Genomic DNA, 12,194 nt, shown 5'->3' with positions numbered 1-12,194 from the left:
GAGACGAGTTTTGGGAAAACCGACATTGACCCGGTTGAGTATATTCCATTTTATACTTCCACAACAACATAGCAGTAAATATATGACTTTACTACACTTTAACATCTATCTGTAGCTATTGTTTCCGGTGACTTCACAGATACATGTTGACACACAGAATACATTACAACACATCTCTGAATATCTTATGTTATAAAATATGATGCAATGTTAAACAACCCGACAGTATAAGACGTAGATTAGATTAGCTTCACGAGCTACAGCTGTACATCAATGCATCAGTAATAATACAATAATACACACATCTGAATATAAAAGTGGTCATATTTTGTATATACATTGTATTAATAATACTCCTTGTATTTTTATAGTGTGGTTTTGCTACTTTTACTAATTAAACATGTTCCACATTGTGTGTGCGTGTGCGTGTGTGTGTGTGTGTGTGTGTGTGTGTGTGTGTGTGTCTGTGTGTGTGTGTTCCCAGCAGAGTAATTTACCTCCAGAGGACCGAGATGCTAATTAAGATGAATCCACCTCCAGCTCCTTCAGCCCCGCCTCCCTCCATCACATTCATCAGTGTTATGCTAATGCCTTTGTGTGTGTGTGTGCGTGTGTGTCTGTGTGTGTCTGTGTGTGTGTGTGTGTGTGTGTGTGTGTGTGTCTGTGTCACATCTCAGGCCACACAGATCACAACTACCACCTTCCCATCTGACTCGTAGTAATATATAGCATTTAATAACACTGTGCGCAAACACACACACACACACACACAGGAAATCCATATCCATGATTTAATAATGCAATGTACTGATCCAACTGGTTTCGCGGGCCTCATTTATGGCCGCAAGAGCACATCGCCACGACAACAGGCCCCAGAATAACAGATCTGCAGCTCGTGCTAATTGAATGTGCGTATATATGCACGTGTGTTCGTCTGTGTGTGTGTACGACGAGAAACACGGGCAGCACATTCTTCATCTTTTTTTGGAGTGATGAAGTAGGATTTAATAAACTAGCACAAACACACTCGTGGAGTCGCGCACACGCGGATCCCCGCAGCAGGTGAGCGGCGCTGAGTTGACACTTTGTCAGCGCGCTGTAATTTGACATAATGAATGCAAGCATCGTTACTGCTGTTAATTGGCCAGACTAATTACACTCCGAGGACGTCATTAGAGAGAACCTGCCGCTCCAACTGTGTGTGTGTGTGTGTGTGTGTGTGTGTGTGTGTGTGTGTGTGTGTGTGTGTGTGTGTGTGTGTGTGTGTGTTTACGAGTCAGCTTTGGGGGGCAGACGGTGGGGAAAAAAAAGGTGCAGGGAAACCGGAGGTGGGTTTGGGCTCATGGAAAGGGAGCGAGATGAGGAGGAGCAGTGCAGGTGGCGAGGAGGGGAGGAGGGAAGGAGGTGAGGGGGTGAGGAGGTGAGGAAGGGTCTCGTTTAGGGGGTGTGACGGTGGGTTAGGGGGTGAGGTTTTTTTTTTTCGATTTCGAGGGTCAAAAACAGAGGTGACGGAGGAAGACGGGCAGCTTGATGGTTCACGCTGTCAGGAAAAAGTTTTGCCAAAGTCAGGGATTTCTTTTTTCTTTTTTTAATTGTTGTGGAGTTCTATAAATAATAGTCGAGTGAGCGCCAGCACTTTTAGTAGCGATCACTTTAGTAAACGCGTTGATTTTAATATGTATTTCGACCCGTGAGAAGCCAAACAACACCTGTGTTCATCAGAGTGGCTTCAGACTTCAGGTGTTTTAACGGCTTCATTAGCAGCCATTTAACCCCTGAAACACGGCCTCCAAACGCACCTACTGAAGCAGATTAAAATTAAATCTTTTTCCATCAACAGATATGTCTCATAGACACGATGGGGGGGGGGGGGGGGGAAGGGGGGGGTGATTTCCGCGACGGGCATAGCATGTAATTTCCTAATTCTGATCTTGCAAGACAATCCGTCCTTATCAGTGTCTGATTCCCACATTGGAGGAAAAGTAGACGGAGAAGCTCTGCAGGCCAGCAGACACACACACACACACACACACATGCACACGCGCACACACACACACGCAGAGGCATGAAAATTACATAAAGGAAAAGGGATACAGATAGAAAGACTGAGAGACTAGTGAGAGAACAAACAGGCCTCTCAAAACGACCACAGACCCAGATAACAAGATAAGGCCTAATCAATCAATCCTCGCACACTGAGAGAGATTGCGCTAAGTGGCTCGTGAGTCCTGCAGTAAATTAAATCTGCACACTCCTTCAAGTAAGACCGAAAGTGGGGAGTGAGAGTCGGATGGGGGGGGGGGGGTGGGAGAGAAAGAGACAGGGGGGATAATAGAGGGTAATTTCATCAGCGCGGCCCGTGATGAAGCTTTTACACGGTGGTTTGAGAGGCCAAACTAAAAGGCTGGAGGTTTTTGGTGATATTGAATATGAGTGGTGTGTCATGATTCGATTTGTAAGGCGATAGCCGGGGATTAGATCACGGCGTCTAATGCGGGTATCTGAAAGGGTGTCGGATCTTAAGGGGTTCGGTGCGTCTTGGAAAATGTTCTTCCTGTGCAGGGGGAAGCCTGACACACGCTGCGAGGCGCTTTAATTCACTCGCTCCGACCTCATCCATCTGCCTCGCCGCTGTGCATGTGTGTGTGTGTGTGTGCATGTGTGTGTGTGTGTGTGTGTGTTGTTTAGTTGACTAACCATCACCAGGCTGCTGAAACAAAAACAAATACAGAACAAGAAATACATTTAAAAAAGATGAAAGCCTATAAAAAAAAATGAAATGAATGCCAACAATGGCGCTCGTGTTCCACCGGGATGGTGAATATTTTTTTGCTGTTTTTTTTTTTTTTTTTAAAGCCGCAGCGCCAACGTTTTGTGTTTCATTTGGCCTAACTTACGTCTTCACAAGGCGACGGCCAGCTTCAGCTCCCCGTGTTTATCCAGTCATGACACAGGACATTAGCAGAGAGTGATGGCTCTGATGATGGAGTTAGGGTTAGCTAAGAACGAGCGTTTAGCTGACTCGGTCCCATCTTTCACCACGTTGTTAGTGGTGAGGTTGTATTTATTATTTTAAAATCATCTCTACTGAGTTTTTAAGTATCTTTGAGCTCATTGTTTTTGGTTTAACATCCCTCTGTCCACCACCCGCCCAGCACCAAACAACAGACCGGCAATGTTAGTGACTAGCTGGTGAACGTAGCGAAGCATTTAGCAGCTAAACTTTTCCATATATTTAAATAGAAGCAATAGAGCTAGCGGACACATGGCCGAAAGCTCCAAATGAATGCTAACGTTGCTCTGTGTCTGGTGTAATTTGATCAATGTGTTGACAGAAATTGAATGTGTATGAAATATTGTTTGGACTTATTGTTTTGATGTGATCATGTAAAAAAAGAAAAAACTGTATTTTCACAAGAAGCCTCACAAATACATCACACACACTCCTGTGTGTCGAGGTTCCAACACAATGTTTACCGGTCGGCCTCCTTCGCATCTCCAGGACCAGCTAGAGAGAGGAGAAACTTCTCCTCGTCAACCTGCAGAGGTTTCTAGACTGAAACCGGTTCACACTTCAAAACCACGTTCACGCTGACAAACTGTCAAAGCCTAATTCTTCTCTGTGAGAGTCACTTCACCTCTCAGAGCCCCCCCAGAGCTCTCAGCTGGGAGAGAAACCGTTCCACAGTTCATCTTCTCCTTCTGTCGCCCCCTTAAATTATGCAGATAACACACATGAAAACTCCCTTGATAGGAAAGAAAGGATTGGCACGTATTAAAAGCCCGTAAGAGGTAAACAATTTAGAAATAAATGAGCAAAACCCCCTTTCATGTAATACGGGTTCCACGGTTGATCCTTTGGAGATCTGCTGCTCACACTGACGATTACACTCAATCAGGTCTGCAGCCCTGAGATAGAAAGCACCAGAAACAGTGGAGAAACCAATCGGAGGGGCCGTCACTTTGCCGTCCACCCCTCAGAGGGCCGTTTTCGCGAAGGTGTCTCTTATTGTGAAAAGCCCGTCTTGAACGAGCCCAACTAATCTATCCGTTTCATGAAGACACTCAGAGCCCGAATTCATCAAACGGTCCCAGAGGAGGAAACACGAAGACTAGAAGCATCAGACAAAGTTTCCTATAACTTGTGAAGAGCTGCAGAGGAAGTGTGAACCCGCCAGTACAGACGCTTGATGGCATTAAACTTCAGACAAAAACAGCTAAATAGTATTATTTATGAATCTTTTTGAGCGAGTGGTTAAAGCACACGTTACATAACTGTGCCGGTTGGATGTCAGCTGAGAACCTTTGTTGAATGTCATTTTAAGATATTGTTACCACCTTAAAAAGCTTAAACCAAGCAGAAAAACCATTAAAACCCCTTAACAGAAACAACTATACTCAGCATTAAAATATATTTTTTATTGATCAGTGCTCATGAATAATTACAAATTCCCCTCTCTGGGAATAAATGTGGGGTGAATAAAACGAGTGACAATATTTTGGGGGGCCAGAGGAGAGGGAGGGGGGGGGGGGGGGGGGGGGGTCTGGGCTTAATATTATTATGGGAGCACTGGTCCTCTTTGTCTTCCCTTAGAACCGCCGCCGATGGGAATCTGAGAATATCTTGAAGCCAAAAAGTAAGTCAGTAAGTCAACATGTGTGTTTGTGTTTTTGCAGCTGGTGAAATGTAAGAAGAGAAGGAAGAACGAGAGAGAGAGAGAGACATAATTATGAAAGAAAGAAAGTGAAAGTGAAAGAAAAAAGGAATTAATTGAAAAATATTAGTGATGCTTTTCTCATCTATACTTTGAGAAAGGTAACAAGGGGCAAAGTCCCAGTAATGTGTCATTTTTTTAGAAAGTATTTAAACTCACGGTGGTAAAAAAAAAAAGTATACATCGCACATAAATGAATCGGAGTGAAAGTACCTCAAACATTACGTCACACAAAACCCACGAAAACACAACATGAAACACATCCAACAAATCTGAATTTGGGGGGGTTCCAAAAAAAGATGGGTACACACACACTAATACGGTTGTCTGAGTGTTGTTTGGCAGGGAGGGGCGGACGGGAGATTCACACACACACACACACACACTTTGCATGACCGGTGAAGATGTTGTTCTCCTCGTATGGTGACAGACAGCGGCTAACACACAACAGATCGCTCCCAGCAGAGACCACGCGGAGCCCTCACATCATTAACACCTCCTGCCGCGTGCCGCCGGGCCTCCGCCGCCTCGGGAGGGAGAGGGAGGAACCGAGAGACGGACGCTTAGCGCACGGACGGAAAGGTGCTATGAATGCGTGTGTATTCGTGTCTCCGCGCGTGCACGCCATCTCCATCTCCCAAATGCCTCGACTCATCTGCTAATTAGTCAAGAGCAATTAAGTACGCTTAAACTAACCGCACACAGAGGCCGCGTGGACACACATGCAGGTAAACAAATGATCACAAAACAACAGCGAACGAGTCACTTTAACTGTAAGACAGTCCTTAAAATAGAAATGTAAGGAAGAGAGCGAGACGGGAGAGGAGGAGTAATAAGGAAGTGGAGCAACACACAAAAAAATAAAAAAATAAAACGAGGAGAAAGAGATAATCATAAGTCCCAATGGACAGATTGAAGCAGAGTGGATTCTATCGCACGCCATCTCTCATTTAAATGCTAATTCTCGCTATTAACAGAGAGAGAAAGAGACGGAGGGGAAGGAGTCTAATAAACAGCTCGTTTGTGTTCACAAGTTAGTTTGTTGCTTTCGCAAAAGAAATGGTCCTAAAAACCGAAGACGAGCGGCGACGCGGACGATTGAAATGAAATGAGAAAAGAACACACACACACACACACACACACATATATATATATATATATATATATATACATATATAAAAGAAATAAAAAGCCGGAGAGAACGATGTTATCAATGTAATTCAATTTGGATTAACGCTGAAAACCATCTCCTTTCATCCCGCCTCCCCTCCTTCACTTTTGTTCCTTTATGATACCGATAGCCACTTGAGTGCTTCTCTCGTTTTCTGCCTTAAGCTTCCTGCTGCCGCCGATCTCCATTCAGCTCAATTAACTATAAATAGGAGCTCTCGCACACGCACACACACAGACAGACACACACACACACGCGCACACACACAGACACACGCACACACGCACACACACACACACACACACAGTGTCGGTGTACTTCACTGACCTTCAAACACAGAGGTATCAGAGATCATATTAAAAAGGTGCCACGATGGAGTTGTTTATCTTGTTGTATAATAACAATAACACAACAATAACAGTAACACAACAATAACAGTAACACAACAATAACAATAACACAACGGGCCGACGGGGCTCAGAGGCCCCGGGGGGCCCAAAGTCACAGGGGTCCCTTTTTGGTCTTCAACTACATGTCACATTTAAAAAGGAAACACAACTCAAACCAGGAAGAGACTCAAAAGTACCACAAAGAAAACATCAAATTAACAAAAAAAAGAGACACAAAGAAACCAAAACAACTACGAAGAGATGGAAACAGACTACAAAGAGACACAGAGACTACAAAAGATACACATACAGGCTACAAAAGAAAAACATAATGGAAAATAAGAAACACAAAGATTCCATAAAGAGACACAGGAAGACTACAAATAGATGCAGAAAGACGACAAAGAGATGCAAAAAGACACAAAGACAACAAAAATACACACACAGATGACAAAGAGACACATAAAGACCTCAAAGAGACACAACATGACTACAAAGAGACCCATAATTACCCAACAGAGACACGTAAAGACTACAAAGAGACACAAAATGACCTCAAAGAGACATAAAGACTACAAAGAGACACAAGATGACCTCAAAGAAACATAAAGACTACAAAGAGACACACAATCAGCTGCAAAGAGGTGGAAACAGATATATACATAGACTACAATAAAAGAGACACCAAATGACCTCAAAGAGACACACAAAGACTACAAAGAGACACTAAATGACTACAAAGGAGACATCAAGACTACAAAGAGACACATCAAGACTACACAGAGATACAACATTACCTCAAAGAGACACATGAAGACTACAAAGAGACACAAAATGACTACAAAGAGACACAAAATGACCTCAGAGGCATAAAGACTACAAAGAGACACATAAAGACTACAATGAGACACATAAAGACTACACAGAAACACAAAGTCTACAAAGAGACACACAATGACCTCAAAGAAACACAAACAGCTGCAAAGAGACACAAAGACTACAAAGAGACAACAAAGAAACACATACAGTCTACAAAGAGACACAAAATGACCTCAGAGACATAAAGACTGCAAAGAGACACAAAGACTACAAAGAGACAACAAAGAAACACATAAAGTCTACAAAGAGACACAAAATGACCTCAGAGACATAAAGACAACAAAGAAACACATAAAGTCTACAAAGAGACACAAAATGACTACAAAGAGACACAAAATGACCTCAGAGGCATAAAGACTACAAAGAGACACATAAAGACTACAATGAGACACATAAAGACTACACAGAAACACAAAGTCTACAAAGAGACACACAATGACCTCAAAGAAACACAAACAGCTGCAAAGAGACACAAAGACTACAAAGAGACAACAAAGAAACACATACAGTCTACAAAGAGACACAAAATGACCACAGAGACATAAAGACTGCAAAAAGACACAAAGAGACAACAAAGAAACACATACAGTCTACAAAGAGACACAAAATGACCTCAGAGACATAAAGACTGCAAAGAGACACAAAGACTACAAAGAGACAACAAAGAAACACATAAAGTCTACAAAGAGACACAAAATGACCTCAGAGACATAAAGACAACAAAGAAACACATAAAGTCTACAAAGAGACACAAAATGACTACAAAGAGACACAAAATGACCTCAGAGGCATAAAGACTACAAAGAGACACATAAAGACTACAATGAGACACATAAAGACTACACAGAAACACAAAAAGTCTACAAAGAGACACACAATGACCTCAAAGAAACACAAACAGCTGCAAAGAGACACAAAGACTACAAAGAGACAACAAAGAAACACATACAGTCTACAAAGAGACACAAAATGACCTCAGAGACATAAAGACTGCAAAGAGACACAAAGACTACAAAGAGACAACAAAGAAACACATACAGTCTACAAAGAGACACAAAATGACCTCAGAGACATAAAGACTGCAAAGAGACACAAAGACTACAAAGAGACAACAAAGTCTACAAAGAGACACAAAATGACCTCAGAGACATAAAGACAACAAAGAAACACATAAAGTCTACAAAGAGACACAAAATGACTACAAAGAGACACAAAATGACTCCAAAAAAAAGACAACAACAAAGAGAGGCTGTGTGTCGGCCCTTTGTCTCTTAATCCTGCCGTGATCATTGTTGTCACAAGAGGGACAAGAGAGTGTTTACTCAAATCCAGGTAAAGATACTCCAAGAACAAACAAATAAAAGACTAAACTGCAGGACACCAAGGAGGTCTGAACGGCGTTCCAGATAAACAGTTTATTTCTCTCGTTTCGATCTGTAAAGATCTTCCAAAGCAGGCAATTAACTCAAATCATTATCACCTGCTGGTCGGCAAGCAACACCACCAAGAAGGCCAATGTAGGACATCCCATAGAGAGACGGTGGAGGTCAACACCTTAAAGACACCAACATGTCACAATCACCTCTCGTGTGTACTGAAAACACGCTTTTCCCTTTTATATTAGCGTCAGCGTGCGTTGCTTTTCGAGATAAATAAGATAAATGCTTATGAAATAAAGTGTCATCACTTTTTAAAACTGTTTTAAAGCAAATCATTTACCCAGAACTCCACTTGATGTTTGAGTGGAAACATTTCACCCCCCCCCGATAGACGGTGTTTGTGATCCATTGAGCACATGTCCGCTCTGTCTTTCACGTTACTCAAGTTCAGCTTAACGCACACTCACACACACACACACACACACACACACACACACACACACACTGATCGTTACCCTCCTTCCTTGTCACAGACACTTAGAGAAACACAAAGAAGAAGGAGACCCGAACCAAAATCCTGAGATGATTTTGCCGCCTGTCGCCACCACTGAGGTGTGTGTACGTTTTACATTGTGTGTGTGTGTGTGTGTGTGTGTGTGTTTTATTGTGCGTGTGTGTAAGTAAAGACCACATGCAAAGGTTGCCACGGGCGACATCCAGAGGTTCTTGAGGGTGGGGGGTGGGGGGTGTGATCGCTTTTCCAGTGCTGTCATCACAAAGACGCACTTATACTCTTTCAATCCATCACTCTTTATGTGTGCAGCACCCTTCGAGCAGCCTGCTGCAGGCCAGCCCAAAACAAAGAAATAATTAGAATTAAAAAAATATAGAAAAAATATATAAAATACGATTTAATATAATAACTCGCTGAAATAACAGTAAGAGTAGTAAAAAATAGAAAATTATATAAATAAAATGTCATTTTATAGAATAAAAATGGAGGCTCAGACACGCACACAAAAAAAAATAATTCAAAATTAAATTAAATAAATGCGTGCGTGCATCAATGCATCAACACCATACATAAAACTCTTCTTCCTCCTCCTCTTCTTCTTCCTCCTCCTCTTCCTCCTCCTCCTCTTCCTCCTCCTCCTCCTCTTCCTCCTCCTCCTCTTCTTCCTCCTCCTCTTCTTCCTCCTCCTCCACGCACAAATCTGTTGTCACTTCCACACCTTATGCTCACCGTTATCCAAGCAGAGACTAAATATGTACACAAGGGTATCTTTCTTCTTTTTTTTTTTTTTACTTTAAACTTTCTCACGTGCTCCATTCGGGAAGAGTGAAAGACCATCTTTACTCTATAAGTTTATAACTTTATATGATCATGAAAAGGTAAAACAGACATTTTGAAGAGCTATTTGTTTGATAAATCAAAACTTCAATTCATGCGTTATTCAAAACATATAGTTTTAAATTAAATACTTTTAGAAATGAGACAGAATAAATGTATTTGTTTTTATCCTCTTTCATATTCGATTCATTAATTAATGTTATAAGTCGGCTACAATGATCAGATGGTGGTAAGAATGATATAAATACAATTGTTGTAGCAGGTTCAATATGGAAGATGATGATTTATGTTCGATTTCTGTCCGTGTTTTTCTGTCCTCGTCTGATTGTTCGTATAGTTTTTTTAATGTAAATGATTGAAAGAAAGAAAAAGTTTTCAGTGAAAAAGGCTCCGATTAAACCCACGTGATTGACAGGTTTTTCCATGAAAACAGCACAATTCTCATAACGTTGCCAGAATCCAAACCGTTTAAAAAAAACAAAAATAATGCACAGTCAGGCAAACCAAAACACGCTAGCTTATTATTCCTCAAATATAATTAAATTAGGTTTTTTTCCACCATAAAATTAATGTATTTCCCCCTCGCGAGATGGTGGAGACCAAAAGCGGAGCAAAAAGAAGAAGATGGACCATTTGGACTTCCATGTAACCAGGTGGACACAAACGATGAATATTAACGTTGCTCCTTATCCGTAGACGTCGACTACGTTATTAAGTGTCCCCGAGTGGAATAAATAAATAAAAGAAACGTGAAGAAGGAAACAAGACGAGAAGAGGGAACTTTTTACTTGAGTTCACTTTGAAGACACCACGAAATCCGCGAGATGTGTGTGTGTGTGAGTGTGTGTGTGTGTGTGTGTGTGAGAGAAAAAGAAGCCGAGTACAAACGCGTGTGCAGTGGATCGAATCGTGAACACAGCCTCCTTTCAAACCTTCAAGGAAGAGGACATAAAGGCAACAATACCAACAGTTTTGAGCGTATGCTAATGCGGCCTTCGTACCTCGCTTGACGCGGATTGAACCGCCGCGAATGTTTCGTGTCCCGTAAACGGAGCGGAGATAAACGGTAAAAAAAGTGGCGCGTGAATAATGTGCGTATTTTTAAAAAAAAGAAGGTATATTTACAGAGAAGCGCCGCGTTGAGGCGACGATAACACAACTCCGACGTGATCGATTCAGACGCACAGCGGCGGAACATTTTATCGTGTTTTTTTTGGGTGGGGGGGGGGGAGGAATCAACAAACACTTTCACACATAACAACGGGAACAGATGTTGCCTTTAGAAGAGGAGGAGATTACACCGCTTTCACGCCAAAAGATACACAACAAACAATAACTACGAGCTAAAAGTCGATTTACGCGCTCTTTTCTTCGTGCATTGTATTACCCCGCTGTGTGTGTGTGTGTGTGTGTGTGTGTGTGTGTGTGTGTGTGTGTGTGTGTGTGTGTGTGTGTCACAACTCTTTATTCTTCTGCAAACTCATTCGTCACCTGTGGACGATACAAGATGGCGGCGCCGCTCAGTTTTTGGTCCAAAAAAAACTGAGAAATGTTCCACGTGAGCGTCTTTAGGAGACGAGATTCAACTAAAATATGTATTTGTCTGTCTTGATAAATACGTAAATAATGCATTTGGTTAGGAAACAAACACACGAATGCTCATCTTGTTGACATCTCATAGTTTTTCTTTGTACTTCAGCATCACAACCTCTACATTCTTAAAACAAATACGTCAATTTCTTCTCGTCCCCTTTTCAGAAATGTCTCTTGTGCACGTCGTAAAAGCCCTTTTGAAGCAAAAGCTACGATTTGTAATTTTAATTTTTTAGAAGCTTTCTTCGCTATTTTTTTTGCAGAGTTGCATTTTATTGTTGCAGGAAAAACAAAAAAAATCCTCCGCAGCAGAAAAAGTTAAATTGTGTTTTAAAGATTGTTACAGACTGTTAACAACAATCAGAGAGAGTGCGTGTGTGTGTGTGTGTGTGTTTTATATTATTTATCTGCCCAGAGAATAATAAACATATGTGACAATGTGTGTATTGTGCAATAGTTTCACTGGAGAAGTGAATTAAACTGTTATTGGGGTTGTTTGTCTGAAACGTAGTTAAATGAGCTGCTGCTGTCTTGGACAGGATAGTCTAGAATATAAAAACATTTAAATATAATAATAGTGAGTCTTTTCCTATTTACATATATACATTTACAATAAATGAATAAAATCCCAAATTAAATCTGCATTAGTGAGAGAATTAACTTCCTTTTATAATTAAAAAAACAACATTAATTAATCCAATGCGTCTTTCATGTTGT

Source organism: Cyclopterus lumpus, chromosome 1, assembly GCF_009769545.1.
Source record: "Cyclopterus lumpus isolate fCycLum1 chromosome 1, fCycLum1.pri, whole genome shotgun sequence".
In the NCBI taxonomy this organism is placed as follows: Eukaryota; Metazoa; Chordata; class Actinopteri; order Perciformes; family Cyclopteridae; genus Cyclopterus; species Cyclopterus lumpus.
The sequence above is the reverse complement of the archived record's forward strand: the minus strand, read 5'-3'. Positions refer to the sequence as shown.